Genomic DNA, 18,542 nt, shown 5'->3' with positions numbered 1-18,542 from the left:
GGTCTTTTCTCCCTGATTCCCACCCTCGCAGCTCCCAAACCCCCAAACCCCCAAACCCTGTAGCAGATGGCTGAAGTTAGGAGAAGTCTGATTTGTAGAAAGTGATAGAATGGCTGCTACCTGAACCTCATACAGAAAATTCTCCAAGACAGGACAGTTTCTGAAGTGTGTGTACATCTAGGAGAGTAAGAAAAAAGAAAAAAAATAATTGGCAAGGCAAGAAGGCCAAGGTAAAGGGAAAATTATGTTTCTGAAGATAAGTCCCTATGCTTCTGAAGATAAGCTGGACCCTGTGAATGCTTGGCAAGCCCAACCGGACTGCTTCTCACATTTTATGGCAATGGGGATGGAGAAGGCAAGACCAAAAACAGCAACGTAGTAGCACAACTCCCAATGAGTAGCTAAGTGACCCTCTTCTGTTCGGCCAGGCACCAGGCAGGACCTGACTGTTAACTGCACTGCTCAATTATTAAACTGAACTGGGCCTTGAAATTCCCTACAATGAGCCATCCACTTCTTCAGAGACTAGAAAGTTCTCAAGGGCCATGTTTTTGAGAAGGACTCTCGTGCGAACTTGCAGCCAAGAGAGCGTCCCTATAATCTTTGTAGGGATGGAGGAAACCACCCGCATTGGGGACCACTCCTCTCCTAGCAGTGGAGTCCAAGGGACTCCCACAGCCTCCGGCTTTACTGAGCAGTTCGGCTGATTCAACAGCCCCTTCCAAAAAAGCCTTTGGTTAGCGAAAGAAAAATGATGACCACTGTTCCAACAAATTAATTAAATACGGCAGACCGAACCTAGAAGGAGAAACAGCAATGGCCCACAACCTTTGAGTTTGTAGAACTAATTTCCAAGTCAAAGAACTACAATGCATATTGAGTCATTCATTCGACAGTATGTCCTGAGGGCCTACTCTGTGCCAGGTACTTTTGCTAGGTATGGAAGGGAAGGTGGTGAGCAATGAGGCAAATAGGCAACACAAATTAACAAATTATATAGTATATTAGACAGTGACAGTGCTATGGAAAGAAAGATGAAGCAATGGGGAAAGGGGGGTTGGGGGAAGAGTAGGGCAGAATCTGCAATTTTAAGTAGGCCTTTTTGAGAAAGTGGCAACAAAGCAAAGACTTGAAGGAGCAGAGGGAGTTGAACATTAGATGTATGGTAGAAGAACATCCCAGACAGAGGGAACAGCCAGTGCAAAGTCAAGAGTGGTTGGCTTGCTCAACAAAGGGCAAAGACCACCATGGCTAGAGCACAGTGAGCAAAGGAAAGCACTGAATTGAAAGTAGGAGGAATCCTACAAGGCCTCATAGTCAATTAGAAGAATTTCAGCTTGGTTACTTGACCTGTTGTCTCTCCTTCCCCAACAGGATCTTCTGGGCTTGAAATGAGCACAGGAAGAGAAGACAAAGACACGAGGCCAGATGTTTCCAAACTCATTTCTTTCTTGGATTTTTTTCCTTTCCTCATTTGTATAAAGCCTCCCCACTTTCTCTTTTCCTTTAGCATTACTCACTGAGGCATCTGTTTTTCTGTCATTAACTTACAGGAGCAAATCTTCCTATTTGCTTTCATTTTTAACCTCCAATCCAGGATCAAATACACATTCTGTTATACAGGGAAGCACAATAATTACTCATACATTTCAGAATTTATAAATCTCTTTAATATCTAAAAATGGAAAAGAACTCTAATACCTTAACCAAGGCCCAGCAAGAGAACACAGGATTCCCCTGGAATTACCAAAAAGATGCCAAGTTGTCTAGTTAAGAGTTTCATCACTTACTAAGGCCCAAGATTAACTTTAGGGCTAGGGGTCAGGTGGGTAATAAGTTCAGTTCAAAACCCCGAGGAATTATGTAATGTAGGAATCTGTCCTCATTCACACAGGTAACCACATTAGCTTCTGACAAATGCAAGGGCTTTTGCATCTGGGCACATTAGCAACCACAGCCTAGTCTCCTTCTTTGGCAGGTTTTCTATGGGCAGGCAGGAAAACTGGTAGGAATTCTGTATGGACCAGAATAACACCACCCACAGCCAGCATTTATAACTCCAGATTCTCAGAGAGACAGTGACCCAGTGAGATACGAAATTCCTCATTAAAAGGAAGCTTGAGAAGCCAACTTGCTCTGAATCAATCCGAAAGCGTTTCTGGCCTATATACTCTCACAAGAGTGTATTCAAGAGCCATCAACCTTGACAAAACGCCACTTTTAGGTGCAAAGGTTTGAGTCTACAGGTAAGAAAACTCTCCATATTGTGCTTGGGGTTGAAATCCATGGGATCGTACCATAGCTTTTCACCTAAGACAGTGTTAGGAATGGCGTATCTCAGAAGACAATGCTAACAGGGAGTGTTTTCTCTGTATTTGGAAGGTGGGTGGGAAGAACGCAGAGGGGAAAAAAGTAGACAGACTGTGAACCTTTCCTACTCTCTCATGCACTATTTATCCATTCTGCAAACACTAACTGAGCACCTATTACATGTCCATATCATAGAACCAGACACCGCGGATACAACAAATTTCTGCAGAAATAAAAATCTAGGGGCACCTGGGTGGCTCTGTTTGTTAAGCATCCTACTCTTGATTTCGGCTCGGGTCATGATCTCAGGGTTGTGGGATTGAGCCCCATATCAGGCCCTGTGCTGAGCGTGAACCCTGCCTAGGATTTTCTCTCTCCCTCTGCCCCTTTCATGAGCGAGCGAGCTCTAAAAAAAAAAAAAAAAAAAAAAAAAAAAGAATGAATGAATGAATGAAAAAAAAGAGAAGAAATAAAAATCTACCCCAGTGGTTCTCAACCTGAGGCATATTGGAATTACTGGGGAGTTCCATTAAGCCTGATACCCACACCTGACCCCAGACTAATTAAATCAGGATCTCTGTGGATAGATCCCAGGCATCAATATTTTTCTTAAGCTAGTGATTCCAATGTGTAGACAAAATTGAGCATCTCTGATCTAAAAGGAAGGGTTACTAGTAATGGATCCATGAAAAAAAACATATACACACACTTGGAACGCATGGCTGGCTCAGTTGGTGAGGCATGAGACCCTCGATCTCAGGGCTGTGAGTTCAAGCCCCACATTGGATGTGGAGATTACTTAAAAATAAAATCTTAAACACACACACGCACATACACACACTCACAGACGAATAGGAGCACGTCAGGTAGACCTATACAGACAAGGGGCCCTTCAAGTGGGATGAGAGGAGAGTAAGAACGGTTCATTTCTGAAGGAGAACAGCATGTGCATGCTTTGGAACAGACTTCTTACCCCTCACCTCCTGTACAGTTCAATACGTAGGTGCCTTCTTCCTCCAAAACATTTTTATGTAATTTGAGACCAGTGATACTCTCCTGAGGCTGGGTGGCAGAGGAGAAAAGAGGGAGGTTAACACCTTCTTTGTGTCAGGATTTTCTAGGATTTTTATGAAGGGGATAAAAGAACATGTATAGTTTAAAATTCTAAAATTATCACTATAAACAAATATATTATAAAATTACTTTTTTTTAAGAGCCTGTCATTTATAGATCTTTGCTTGTCCCCTGCTTTTTTAAGTCATGGTATTTATCTTAAAAATTCAGCTTCTCCCTCTGACCCTCTTCTCTCTCGTGCTCTCTATCTCTCACTCTCTCTCTCTCAAATAAATAAATTAAATCTTTAGGAAAAAAAAATTCAGCCTAAATTAAAAACCAAAGGTTGAACCACTGGCCTAGAATAGATAAGACTTTGGGACTGAATCAAATAGGTGATGTACGTCTATTCCTCCTGAAGCTCTGCTCAGCAAAGAGATTCCTGGAAATCTTCCCAGATAGTGTGGAAAGAGACAAGATCTTCCTGCAGCAAAACTTATGAATGAGAACATTCTTTCAGGCTATACTGCCTTCCTCAGACTCTGGAGGACCAAAGAGGCCAGGGACAGAGAAAAGGGGCCCGGGGAAAGACATGAAGTTTGAGGCTATCTGCCCTCACAAAAGAGACTGGCAGGAAACTCTGGGAAGCGTTCTTCCTGAGCACTCTTGCAAGGGCTCTTTCTCTTTCTCCATGGCCCCTCAACACCCTGCCCTCAACCAACTCACAGCAGCAACAGGAGAAGGAATGCAGGCAAAATCTGGGTCAGCAAAATCTTTCAGCTTAGGTTGAAGTTGGTAGGAAAACCATAGGTGGCAGTACACAGCATCAATGCCATGGTCGAGAGGATTATAGAAATACAGTTTCAAATCTTAGCTCCAACACTTACTATGTGAACCTAGGGTGAATCACTTACCCTCTCCAAGATTCCCAATCTATAAAGTGGTAAAATACCTACCTCACAAGACTGTTGGGGGCATTAAGCAATTAATGTGGGTAGATGCTGAATAGATGGAAGTAGTAATAAAGATTATGGTGGCACTGATAATGATAATATGCTAGGAGTACTGTTAGGTCACGATGAACTATGACAGTTAATACTTTAAAGTGAGGACTTGAAGAGGATGCAACCGATGGAAGTAGTTTGAGGATACTGGCCCCAATCATTATGAAAGAGGCTACAGCTCTTACTGAACAAAAGACTGGACAGGTTACCAGTTATATAAAAAGTTATGCTTCCTCAAAGAATAAATCAGCTCCATTTCCACTACAGGTAAGAGCAGTGGGAAGTCATTCAAAGGCTTACTCGGTGATCTTGGTGGACATTTTTATAACAAAACAGAAGTGAAGAGAAACATGGCCAGGTTACATATACACAATCACCTAGTAAGAACACAATATATCAAAATCTATAGGGTATGGTCAAGGCAACACTTAAAAGGAAAACATACACCCTTAAATGCATTTATGGGGAAAACACAAATATTAAAAATAAACAAACCACTCATTCAACTCAAATAATCTAGAAAAAGAGCAATGAAATAAACTCAAGAAAAACTGACAAAAAGAACTCATGTAAAAAACTTTAGGGAAACAAAATCATATACCTAACCAGTATAATAAATCGTTGATTTTTGAAAAGACCATTAAAATAAACAAACTCTTGACAACTCTAATGAAGGCGGAGAAAAAAAGAACAATGAGAAAGGAGATAAAACTACAGATATTATTTTATAACTAAATAAGTACTCTGTAGAGCTTTATATAAATAAATATGAAAAACTAGATGAAACAAGTGACTTCCTAGGAAAATCGAAGTTATCAAACCTGATTTAATAGGTAGTAAAGTTTTCTGACAACCCTAGAAGATAATGAAAAGGTAGTCAAAGGTCCAAAAAAGGCCCAGGATCAGACGGTTTGTAAGGTAAGTTCCAGTTAACTCTCAAGAACTATCCAAAATAAATATAATGTGAACCACATATAAAATTTTTAATTTTCTAGTAGCCACATTATAAAAAGTAAAAAAAAAGTAAATAATATTTAATGTAATAACATCCAAAATATTACCATTTCAACATGTAATCAGAATAAAAACATCATTAATAAGACATTTTACATATTTTTTATGCTAAGTCTTCAAAATCCAAGGCATATAATAACAGCATATTTCAATTCAGACTAGCCATGTTTCAGGTGCTCAGTGGTCATCTGTGGCTAGCGGCTACTATATTGGACAGCCAGGGGACCACACTATTCCTTTTACTGTAAATTGTTTCAGAGTATTAGAAAAAGATGAAAACCTCACGTCATTCTATGAATCCAGTATAACCCTGACACAAAAACAGACAGCGAAAACACCAAAAAAGTCACTAGCCCAATCTCACACACACACACACACAAACAAAAACCTGAAATAAAATATTTCTAAGTTAAATACAACAGTACACAATTAAAATCATGCATTAATGCAAAGATAATCCTTTCAAACAAATTAATTACATTAACAAATTAAGAAAAAATAGTTACAATTGATGCAAAAAAAAGCTTTTCATAAAATTCAGTATCAATTTCTGATTTTTAAAAATAGCAAATTTGTCATAGAAGAAAATTATCTTAACTTGAAAATAAACATTATACTAAACAGAGAGACACACATCACTTCTATTAAAGTTACCAAAACAAGGAAGCCCTCAATACATCCACTGTTCAACATTGTCCTGGAAGTACACAAAAACTATAAAAACTGGCATACAATCCTTAGAAATCATAACTTATAAAGAAATCAATAAATTGGCTGTATAACAGGATCAACATATAAAACTCAGAAACTTTTCTCTATATCAGCAATAACCACTTGGAAAATGTAATAGGAAAAAAAAAATCCCAATGGCAAAAGCCATCAAATACTTAGGAACAAATCTTCCAGATAAGTAAGATCTATATACAGAAAACTACAACTTTCTACTAAAGCTTAGATGAATTTCTTCACTGAAACAAGGAAATACACAGTGTTCATGATAGTAAGACACCATATTGTAAAGATATTAAGTTCTCCTCAGATTAATCTGTTAAGTTCCATAATCAGTACTTATAACATATGTAACAGAGTACTAATATTCAGAATATATAAAGATCATCTAGGGGCACCTGGGTGGCTCAGTCAGTTAAACATCTGCCTTTGGCTCAGGTCATGACCCCAGGGTCCTGGGATGGAGCCCCACATCGGGCTCCCTGCTTGGCCAGGAGCCTGCTTCTCCCCCTCCCTCTGCCGCCCCCCGCCGGCTTGTGATCTCTCTCTCTCTCTCTCTCGCTCTCTCTCTCTCTTTCTGTGTCAAATAAATGAATAAAATCTTAAAAAAAAAAAAGATCATCTATAAAACAATAAGAAAAAGGCACAGCCTAACAGAAAAAAATAGCAAATCCAGGTGATTCCAAGAAAAATGAATACTAATGGCAAATAAACCTACAAAATGGTCAAAGTAACTAGTAATGGAGAAATGAGATTAAAAGCCCCGTGACATATTTCCTCAGACTAATTAAATTGGCAAAAATAAATAAAAGTTTGACATTGATATCTAAAGTTGACCAAGATGTGAGGAAACACACACCCTCATATACCATGTGTGGGAGGAGACACCGGTAGAGCCTTTCACAGACCAAACTGTAATGTTCATGCCCTTTGGCCCAAGTGCACTACTTGGAAGCTTTCCTACAGAAACACTCACATGTGCTCAATGATATTCGTATACCATTTATTAGAGCAAAAGAAAAATATATGTCGGGTAAAATCGGATCAATAAGAAAAGAATTTATTAAGTTCTGTAGATTGGGGGACCCCTGGATGGCTCAGCCGGTTAAGGAGCTGCCTTCGGCTCAGGTCATGATCCTAAGGTCCTGGGATCAAGTCCCGCATCAGGCTCCTTGTTCAGCGGGGAGCCTGCTTCTCCCTCTGCCTGCCACTCCCCCTGCTTGTGTGCATACTCTCTCTCTGATTTAAAAAAAAAAAAATAGTTGTGTAGATTGGCACAACAGACTATTACGTCACCTTTATCCCTACAGCTAACTGTGTAGACTTGGAACTCCTCTAGGTCCTAGCAAAAGGCTGAAAAGGCAAACTATAGAGTAATACAAAGCATAATACAGTATCTCTTTTTTTTTAAAATAAGTGAATAGGCAATTTAAACATATATGTATTTGGATATGCAGAGAAACTGGACAGATACATACTTATGGGGGGGCAAAATGGGAGGAGAGAAAAGGACATTCACATTGTACTTTATATTCTTCTCTACAATTCATATTCATGGGTTGCTTGCTAATTTTCTTTAATATTAATTCATGAGGGGAAATCATAATTCCAGAAAAATTCCAACGACAATAACAGAGCTCAGTATAAATCAGTTGTGGGGGAGGAAGGGTAGAAACCACATCCTTATCACAAACCACATTTAAGAATTCAAGGATCCAAAACTTTTCTCCCCGTGGGGTTGCTTATAAAAGCCTTTACTGAGGTTCAAGCCAAAAAGTAACAAGCCTGCAATTCTTAAAGAAGACAATATAGATTTTTAGAGATATAAATCTTAACTTCACTATTGCAACAGACTTAAGAGTAATCAGCCCAGAAAGAAAAGTTTATTCCCCTTCTTGTCTTAACATGACAGAGAAGAATGGCCGTGTTCATGGGGTGCTGAAAATGGGTCACAGATCTCATGGCAGAGAGATTTCGGAATAATAAAGTCTTACACTGCCCTTACTAATAGAAAATGTTACATCCCAAATATTAACCACACTTATTAAAGCTACTTGTGATAGAAGTGCTTATTGAATTCAAACAACAATAAACACTTACAAATGTAACTGAATAAAGGACTTTTCTTTCAAAACTGGCTCACTTTGCTTCCCCCACTGAGTCTTGGGATCCCAGTAGCTTTCACAAAGCAGACTTTTATGTCTTTTGTTCAGAACAAATGAGACTTTTTCCAAATAAATAGAAAATTCACTGAAAACTAATAGGAAGATAAAAGGACAGAGAGAGCAAAGGAGAGAGGAAGAAAACACAGGCAAAACACTGAGAAGTATAAACGTTTTTGTCAGCCCCACAGCACTGCAACTGTGCCAGCCAGGATGTGGCACCCAGCCACAAGTGGCTATCCAGTCTTCAAAAAGGTAACAGGTCCAAGTTGGGATGCCTTGTAAGAGTAAAATAAATACTGGATTTCAAAAACTTAGTGTCAAAAACAGAAGATAAAGAAAAAGAAAAAAAAAGAAGAATGTTAAAATACCTCATTAAGAATTATTTTCTAGGGGCACCTGGGTGGCTCAGTCGTTAAGCGACTGCCTTCGGCTCGGGTCATGATCCCGGGGTCCTGGGATGGAGCCCCGCATCGGGCTCCCTGCTCAGCGGGAAGCCTGCTTCTCCCTCTGCCGGCCACTCCCCCTGCTTGTGCTTTCTCTCTCTGTGTCAAATAAATAAATAAATAAAAATCTTTTAAAAAGAATATATTACAATTAGTAAAATTTAATGGTTGATTTTTCTCTCTCCTTTTTTAATGTGTTGGAGTGAGCTGAACAGTGTCCCCCTAAATGCATGTCCACTTAGAACCCCAGATGGGATCTTATTTGAAAATAGGTATGATTTTTGTAGATATGATTACTTAAGAACGTTGAGATGAAATTATCCTGGACTTAGGGCCCTAAAACCAGTAACTGGTGCTTTTATAAAAGAGGCAAAGATGCATTCCTTGGAGTGATGCATCTACAGACCAAGGAATGCCAAGGACTGGCAGGAGGCACAAAAGGATTCTTCCCAGAGCCTTTGGAGGGAGTATGGCCCTGCTGACACTTTGATTTCAGATCACTGGCCTCCAAAACTGTGAATAAGGAAAGTTTCTGTTGTTTCACTCACCTTGTTGTTGATAATCTGTTACAGCAGTCCTAATAAACTAATACATGTGGCTACTAGAAAATGTTAAGTTACATATGTAGCTCATATTGTATTTCTATTGGACTTCGCTGCACTAGAGTTGAAAAGGAATCTCACCCCGCCCCCCCAAAACCCAAGTCTTATGTCTAGAATACTCCCAACATTTCCTAAGTGGTTCTAAGTGGTTCAAGTTATACCCCTCTGAGATACCTGGAAATTCCCTGAGCTTGGCTCACTTGTTTCAGGACTTTTTTTTTTTTTGGTAGGATATACAAAGTACTTCCTACACGTGTACATGCACCATGGGACACATGGAAACCTAAGTGCACAAAAATTTTAATACATGTGGGACTTCCTGCCCAGTTTCCTAAAGAGGACATACTAAGTCCTCTTTCAATGCCATTATCCTTGACTGCCAGCAAAGCACTTTCTGCCACGTGTTCCAAGCTGCCACCACCATGCCCTCTGCCTTGGCCTTTCTATCTCCTTTCCAGATGTGCAGGCCCAGCCACTGTTCTTCCAGATAAGAGGTTTTCCTTCAAAACACCTTTCCCATGTCTCTCCATAATTAGGCAAGACAGCTGCTATCTACGGGAACTCCCAAGGCCATTGGCCTTGTGGCTTTAACAAAGTACCAGCTGAAGGACAACCTTTTCAGGAGTGTGCTGCCAAGCCAATTACTGCAGCAGCTAGCAACCCGGGCACAAGGAGGGGAAAGCTGCCCAGATGACTTTATCTCCTCCAAGAGCAAGTCTCTGCAGACATGGCAGAACCAAGAAGAAAAGGTCACTGGATTGCTTCAACAGGCCCAGGATAAAAATGGTTTTGCCCCAATAGAATCCAGGGTTATATGGCAAGAGAATGCAACAGCCTTCATTGTAGTCTGCAGAAGCCAGGACAGAGGATGAGAAGGAAGCTAAACTGGATAAACAAGCGATCGTGACTCAGATGACAGATAGACAAGGGAGTAGAGTGCTTACAGTTCACTTGGTGTCGATGAGATGGGTGTGAAGATATTTGGGTGACATCCAGAGGAACAAGAGAAAGACAGCCAAGCTGACTAGCAGGGTTCAGTCATGCTTAAAATACTGGGAAGTCCTATTTGCTGGAAAACTGAAATCAGTGACAGGGATGTCCCACAGCAAGAACACACTGAAAGGAGGGCAACAGGGTGGCTCAGTCAGTTAAACATCTGCCTTCGGCTCGGGCCCTGATCCCAGGGTCCTGTGACTGAGTCCTGCCGCATCAGGCTCCCTCTCCCTCTGCCTCCCCCCCACCCCACCCCCAGAGTGCTTGTGCACTCTCTCTGTGTGTCAAATAAATAAATAAAATCTTAAACACACACACACTGAAGGGAAATTTATAAAGTAAAACTGTGAATCCAACATTTATTAAGCACCTAAAATGAGAAAAGCACTTGTACATTTGTTCTTATCTCATCCTGTATGAGGAAGGTATTAATTATCCCATTATTCAGAAGAGAAAGCTGAGGCTCTAAGATGTTAAAGAGATTTGCCTGAACTTTTTCAGTCTACCCTGCAGAAGCACTGGGTATGCTCAGGCAGATAACTGTGGTCCTGTAGTTGTGTGTGGAGGTCCTCACTCTATCTTACTACCTCTCTGCTCTGGGTTAGACAAAAGTAGAATGTTAAAAGTCAACATCAAAACCATTATGAGATACAACTTCATACCCTCAAGGATGGCTATAATCAAAAGAGCAGACAATAAAAAATGTTGACAAGGATATAGACAAGTGGGAATCTTCAAATACTGTTGGAGGGGATGTAAAATGGTAGCCATTGTAGAAAAGGGTTTGGTGGCTTCTTAAAAAGTTAAACATAGACCAATGAAGAGACAGCCCAAAAATAAACCCCCACATAAAAATCAAATGATTTTTGCCAAGACCATTCAGGGGGGAAAGGACAGTTTTTTTCAACAAATGACACTAGAAAAACTGGATATTCACTTGCAAAAGAATGAAGTTGTTCTACCCTTGCCTCACACCACATACAAAAATTACCTCCAAATGTATCAAAGACTTAAACATAAAACCTAAAGTATGAACTCTTAAAACAGAGGAAAAGCTTCATGACAATGAATCTGGCAATAATTTCTTTTTTTTTTTTTTAAAGATTTTATTTATTTGACAGAGAAAGAGATAGCGAGAGCAGGAACACAAACAGTGGAAGTGGGAGAGGAAGAAGCAGGCTTCCCGCCGAGTAGTGAGCCCGATGTGGGACTGGGATCATGACCCAAGCCGAAGGCAGATGCTTAACAACTGAGCCACCCAGGCGCCCAGCAATAATTTCTTGATAGGACACCAAAAACATATGCAACAAAAGAAAAAAATAAACTGGATTTAACCCAAATTAAAAACTTCTGTGCATCGTCCACAATAGGATGGTTATTAACAAACTGTGGAAAGAGCCAAGATGTCCATCGACAGATGGATGAAGAAGATGTGGTATATATACACAATGGAATATTATGCAGCCATCAAAAGGAATGAAATCTTGCCATTTGCAACGACGTGGATGGAAATGGAGGGTGTTATGCTGAGTGAAATAAGTCAATCAGAGAAAGACATGTATCATATGACCTCACTGATATGAGGAATTCTTAATCTCAGGAAACAAACTGAGGGTTGCTGGAGTGGTGGGGGGTGGGAGGGATGGGGTGGCTGGGTGATAGACATTGGGGAGGGTATGTGCTACGGTGAGCACTGTGAAGTGTGCAAGACTGTTGAATCACAGATCTGTACTTCTGAAACAAATAATGCAATATATGTTAAGAAAAAAAAGAAGAAGATAGCAGGAGGGGAGGAATGAAGGGGAGTTAAGTCGGAGGGGGAGACGAACCATGAGACGATGGACTCTGAAAAACAAACTGAAGGTTCTAGAGGGGAAGGGTGTGGGGGGATGGGTTAGCCTGGTGATGGGTATTAAAGAGGGCACGTACTGCATGGAGCACTGGGTGTTATATGCAAACAATGAATCATGGAACACTACATCAAAAACTAATGATGTAATGTATGGTGATTAACATAACAATAAAAAATTTAAAGAAAAAAATAAAAATCAGGTATTTAAAAGGTAAAAAAAAAAAACTTCTGTACATCAAAGAACACAATCAATAGAGTGAAAATGCAACCCACAGGATTAAAAAAAAAACTGCCAATCAAATACCTGATAAGGGGCTAATATCCAGATTATATAAAGAACTCCTACAACTCAGCAACAAAAGAACAATCCAATGAAAAATGGACAAAAGACCTGAATAGACATTTCTCCAAAGACATACAAATGGTCAATAATACATGAAAAGATACTCAATATCACTCATCCTTAGAGAAATACAAATCAAAACCAAAATGAGATACCCCCTCATACTCATTAGGATGGTTATTAACAAAAACACTGAAAAGAACAAGTGTTGGTGAGGATGTGGAGAAACAGGAACTTTCGTGCATTATTGGTAGAAAGGAAAATTGGCCAGGCACTATGAAAAACAGTACGACAGTTCCTTAAAATATTAAAAGTAGAATTACCATATGATCTAGCAATTCCACTTCTGGCTATATACCCCAAAGAATTGAAAGCAGAAACTTAAATATTTAACTTCACACCCAAGTTCGCAAAAACATTATTTATATTAACCAAAAGGTAGAAGTAAGGCAAGTGTCCATTAGCAGAGAATGGATAAACAGATTGTAGTATATGAATAAAAGGGAATACTATTCAGCCTTAAAAAAGAAAAGAAATTCTGACACGTTTCAACGTGGATGAACTTTGAGGACCATATGTTAGGTAAAATAAGCAGTCATAAAAGGACAAATACTGTATGGCTCCACTTGTATGAGGTACCTAGAGTAGACAGATGGCAGAAAGTCAGTAGTTGCCAGGAGTAGGGGGGAAGGAGGAAGGAGAACTACTGTTTAATGGATATAAAGTTTCAGTTTGGGAAGATGATTATGAGTTCATAGATAGTGGTAGTTAGTGATAGTTGCACAACAATATGAGTTTCTTTTCCTTTTTCTTTTTTTTTTTTTAAAGATTTATTTATTTGAGAGAGAAAGAGAGCACAAGTGGGGAGAGGGGCAGAAGGACAAGCAGACTCCCCGCTGAGCACAGAGTCTGACTATCCCCAGACTCTGAGATCATGCTCTGAGCCAAAGTCAGATGCTTAACTGACTGAGCCACCCAGGAGCCCCAACGATATGAGTTTCTTAATGCTAATGAATGATACACTTAAAAATGGTTAAGATAGTAAATTTTATGTGATGTGTATTTTACAACTTAAAAAAAATAAATGTTTTTAAAAGTTAAACATAAATTTACCACATGACCCTGCAAACCCATTCCAAAGTATCTGCCCAAGAGAAATGAAACATATATCCATACAAAGCTCTGAACACAGATGTCCACTCAACATTATTCGTATCAGTTAGCCAAAAGGTGGAAAGCATCCAAACACCCATCAACTGGTGAATACATAAACAAAATATGGCATATCCACACAGGCGAATATTATGTGGCATTAAAAAAGAATGAGATGCTGATACATATGCTATATGACTAAGCCTAAAAACATTATGCTAAGTATAAGAAGCCAGTCCCATATTGCATAATTCCATTCATATCAGTTCCAGAAAAGGCAAATTTATATACACAGAAAGTAGATTGATTAGTCTGAGGCTGAAGTGAAAACAGGTTTGACTGCAAATGGACACAAGGATCTTTTGGGAGAGATGGGACATCTAAAACTCAATTTCCTAAAAGTCATTGAATTGTAAACTTAAAACCACAGACTTTTAGGGCATCCAATTATATCTCACTAAAGTTCTTTAAAAAGGCAAGAACTGGGGCACCTCGGTGGCACAGTTGGTTGAGTGTCTGACTCCTGGTTTTCACTCAGGTCCAGCTTGGATCATGATCTCAGGGTCGTGGAATCGAGCCCTGGGTCATAGGATCAAACCCCGAGTGGGGCTCCAAGTTCAGCGTGGAGTTGACTTGGATCTCCCTCTCCCTCAGCCCCTCCCTCCTAAAATAAAGAAGTCTTTAAAAATATAAAAAATGTAAAAATTAAAAGGCAAGAACTGCTAATAACTAATTATCCCTTCAAATAGAGGTCTTCTACAAAGTTTCACCAAAACTGAGGTATATTTTCTCCTCACAAATTAAAGAAGCTTAATAAGCTATATTTGGGGGAAAAGGGGGGGCAGCAAATAGGGGTCTCCATCTCTCTCCTCCCCTGATGTAGAAAAGCAAAATAAGTTAGCATCTAGGTGGCCACACCTCCACTGTCAGAATCTGTCTTGGCAAAAGAGAGTTAAGTCATTAAGTAGGTTGCCCTGTTCTTTAAAATGAATGGAGACTCTGGGGCACCTGGGTGGCTCAGATGGTTAAGAGTCTGCCTTCGGCTCAGGTCATGATCCCAGGGTCCTGGGATCGAGCCCCACATTGGGCTCAGTATTCACTGGTGCTTCTTTTGGGCTCCCTCATTCAACACTCTTGACTTGCTGACATCCAACTTTCTGGCACATTGACAGCTTCATTCGAGCCTCACTGGACTCTAAAGGGATTTCTGTACAGTGAATCTAGTTCCCCTCCTTGGATTGTAGTATAAACTGTAGGGTGTAGCCTCCAGAGGGTGGGGGAGGAGAAACGGACACATTGCGGAGACGCAAGAAAGGGAGTGAAAGCCGGGATGCAGGAGGACAGGGGAGAGGGCTAACATTTTCATTTGCCACTGTAGTGAGCTGTCTGAATGTTCCTCTTAACAGTGTGCATGTGTTACTCTGGGAAAAAAAAAAAAAATCTTTTAATCCTATTTTAAAACAACAACACCTGAAGTCCCTGTAAGCAGTTGTGATCCCAATAAATTTGGAAGTGAAGTGCTTTGGAAGCAATTTGGATAATGCTCTTGTGACTTGGAGCAGTGCTTCTCTGCTTCTCTAACTTTAATCTGCTCCCAAATCACCTAGGAAATCTTAAAATGCTGATTCAGATTGAGTAAGTCTAGAGTGGAGCCCAAGATGCTGTTTTTCTAAAAAGTTCCCAGGTGAGGGCCACATGTGGAGGAGCAAAGACCTGAAAGGAGAAAGTGGTCTGATGGATGTGTTAACACCTTCCTCTTTTCCCAGGATTAACTTCAGTTTTCCATATTCGGTTTAAATGTAAATGGCTAGCTAATCCTTTCTGGGACATAAATTCTTTCTTTCTCCACTGTGACAACAATCCTTCCAGTTCACACATTTGTCCATGGAAAGCCAGCAGACACCATAAAGCTAGGACTTGAAACTGGGATTTTAAAAATCTGGGCGCCTTTTTTTTTTAAGATTTTATTTTTAAATAATCTCTACACCCAACGTGGGGCTCGAACTCACCACCCCAAGATCAAGAGCTGCATGCTCCACCAACTGAGCCAGCCAGGTGCCCCAAAAATCCAAGTACTTTTGGCACAAGTGAAAAGGAGGTGGGAGTGGGGGATGGAGACTTCCCTCAGGAGACAAATTTGCCTGGAACTGAAAGTAAAAACAGAAGTGGAAGGAAAGAAAAGATAACCAGCGTGCTAATCCAGGCAGAAACATCTCTGAAGACCTTAATGAACAGTGCCATTTCAGTCTGGAAAGTCACAAGAACACAGAGCAAATACTGCAGAGTGGTCAAGGATACAGAAGGAGAATGGAAAATATGCGGTAAGGAAATGACCCAGGTATAAACACCCTATTCAAAGGCTCCTCTTCCAAGCTCTCCAAGAGGACTCTGACCTCAAATCAACAGAAAACCTTCCTGACTTCGCTGTCTGGAAGAAATCCTAGGCCTGGGCTGGAGCTCAATCAGGAACTGCCCTCTTTATGCTAAATAATCAGGTCTGACTGAATCAAAGGCCCAACCCTTGGTCATTATCTAAAAAGGTGCTAAATGACTCTGGTGCTACCAAATGGCCTAGGGATGGGCCAGACCCTGAATCACAGCGGAGTCACATCTCCAGGACCAACCCAAACATGCTTCACCCCTGGAAAGGCCTCAAGAGGTCATGAATGACACCAAGGCCAAGAAACTCGTGCCCCAGAACCCTAAATCCCAGACAATCCCTGTATCTCTTCTAATACACACAGAACTAATCTCAGACTTTATCGGTGAACTTGCCAACGCAGACACCTCAGTCTTCAACGGTGGAAAGACCTGTCAAACTGTTTGGCTGACATCGAGCAGGCCAGACAACCAGCTGACAGAATTTTTCACTCTTCGGCCTGTTGTTCTGGCACAAAGTCAGCTGGGAGGAGCAAAATAAACAGTACCATATATGTCGCTTCCTCGGACAGCTCACACTCCCATGGTATCCATCATTATCCGGGCTGACAACTCGCACACCCACTTCACCAGCCCAACCTGCAAAGCAGCGCTTCCAGCCTGCATTCCCAACTGCCCACATCTGGCATCTCTGCCCAGGAAGCTAGCTCTACATTAGGCTCCCCCTCAACCCCAACACCCCTTTCCAACTAGCCTATTCCCTTCAGGGGCATCCGCCTTTCTCCTAGTTCCTGAGGCTCAGTACATCTGCATTCAATGCCCTCACCCAAGGCCATCTGATTCTTCTTTCCAAGTGTCTCCCAGATTTACATCTTCTCCATTCTCACTGGCAGGGCCCTGGGTCAGGCTTTTAACAGCTGGTTAGCAGAAACAGCTTTCTTCTCCCTTTCAATACATCCCCACTCCTGCTCCATCTAACACGCACCGGACCCACCCCCCTACTCTAAAATGCCATCTAACAATGTCCAGCATTCCTGCCTGATACTTTCCAAGGCAATTTTAGCCGACATCATCTTATTTTCCCCTCCCAATAACCCCACAGGACAAGTAATTCAATGCTTACAGAAGGGGTGTGGCTTGCCTGAGTTACCCCAGCTGGCAAAGGAGCAGGGACCAAAACCAAAACCTAGAACTTTTCGCTGGCACTCTAAAATACCTCGGTCTCCTCCTCCTTAAAGTGCAAAGACTCGCTATTATTAAATAAATTCAGTCCAAAATTTTCTGCCTGAAATTCATGACTTTCTAACAACTGGTTTCTTCTTCACCCAGAGAGATGTTTCTTTTTTAACCCACAATTTCTGTGTACTTGTTTTTCCTTTTTTTCAATTTGGCTGGTCTCTTTATTAAGATCAGTAGTTATTTAGCTCTGCTTTTTAAATGTAATTGTAGCTACCATTTTTGAGCACTTAGAATATTCCAGATACTAAACCAAACTGCTAAGTGGATTATCTCATTTTATTATCAAAACAACACTTGACTACTAAAAGACACACCTAATTTAACACAACCAGAAAAAGGACTCTTGATTCTCATCCACTTCTAAAGCTGCCTCTCTCGTGGTCTTGCCCAACTTTGTAGATGGAGCTACCATCCTTTCCATTGCTCAAGCCAAAATCCTAGACATTGGGTTCATTTCAAGTCCTATTGCCTCCACACTCCTAATATTGCCCCAAACTGGCTAGTCTCCCCCACCCCACTGCCATCACACTCACGCAAGCCACCCTCCGCTTTCTACCCACATTGCAGTAACTTCAACTGGCTCTCTTTTCTTTCTCTTGCACAATTTACTCTTCTCAAAGCAGACAAAGGGGATGCTTTAAACACAAATCTTATCTGAATCCATCTGAAACAGCCCAGATGCCCAACAGCAGGTGAACAGATGAACAAACCGGTACATCCATACAGTGGAATACCTCTCAGCAAAAAAAAAGAAATTAACCACTGACACATGCAACAAGAATGAATCTCAAACATATCATACTGAGTGAAAGAACAACAGTATGTACTGTGTGGCATCATTTATATGAAATGCCAGAGTATCAAAACTAGTATATCGTGATACAAAGTAGATCAGTGGTTACCTCTGAGGGTGAGGCATTTAAATGGCAAGGAGCAGAAGGGAACTTTCTAGGGTGATTAAAATGTTCTGGGTCTTGATATGCATTTGTTGAAAATGATCAGAACTGGAAATCAAATCATTTCACAGTGTGAAAATTCTACGTACTCGGCCATCTGGCCCCATCTACCTCTCACTTCATCTCCTACACTTGTCCCCTTGCCCCTCATCTAGCCACAAGGGTAACCTGGCCACCCTCAAGCATGCCAAGCCATTTCTGCCCCAGAGTCTTTGCACTCCCCACCTGGCACTCTACACACACACACCACCTGGCACTCTACACACACACACACACACACACACACACACACACACACACACACACAC

General features: G+C 40.9%; 1 protein-coding gene across 8 annotated transcripts in view; it reads right to left on the bottom strand.

Annotated features, from left to right (window-relative positions):
* Positions 1-18,542, bottom strand: part of KAT2B (lysine acetyltransferase 2B) — a 98,537-nt gene that overhangs the window by 68,236 nt on the left and 11,759 nt on the right. The window contains exon 1 of one of the 8 annotated variants that reach the window (XM_025882899.2): positions 3,284-3,303. The exons of the other annotated variants lie outside the window; for them this stretch is intronic. The gene's annotated coding sequence lies outside the window, so the exon portion shown is untranslated. Of the gene's footprint in view, positions 1-3,283; positions 3,304-18,542 lie in introns of those variants that run through there. 8 annotated transcript variants of the gene reach the window in all.

The sequence above is a fragment of the Callorhinus ursinus genome, unplaced genomic scaffold, assembly GCF_003265705.2.
Source record: "Callorhinus ursinus isolate GAN/ISIS: 27379988/994484 unplaced genomic scaffold, GSC_fseal_2.0 scaffold1, whole genome shotgun sequence".
Lineage (NCBI taxonomy): Eukaryota > Metazoa > Chordata > Mammalia > Carnivora > Otariidae > Callorhinus > Callorhinus ursinus.
This window is presented reverse-complemented; position numbering and strand designations above follow the sequence as displayed.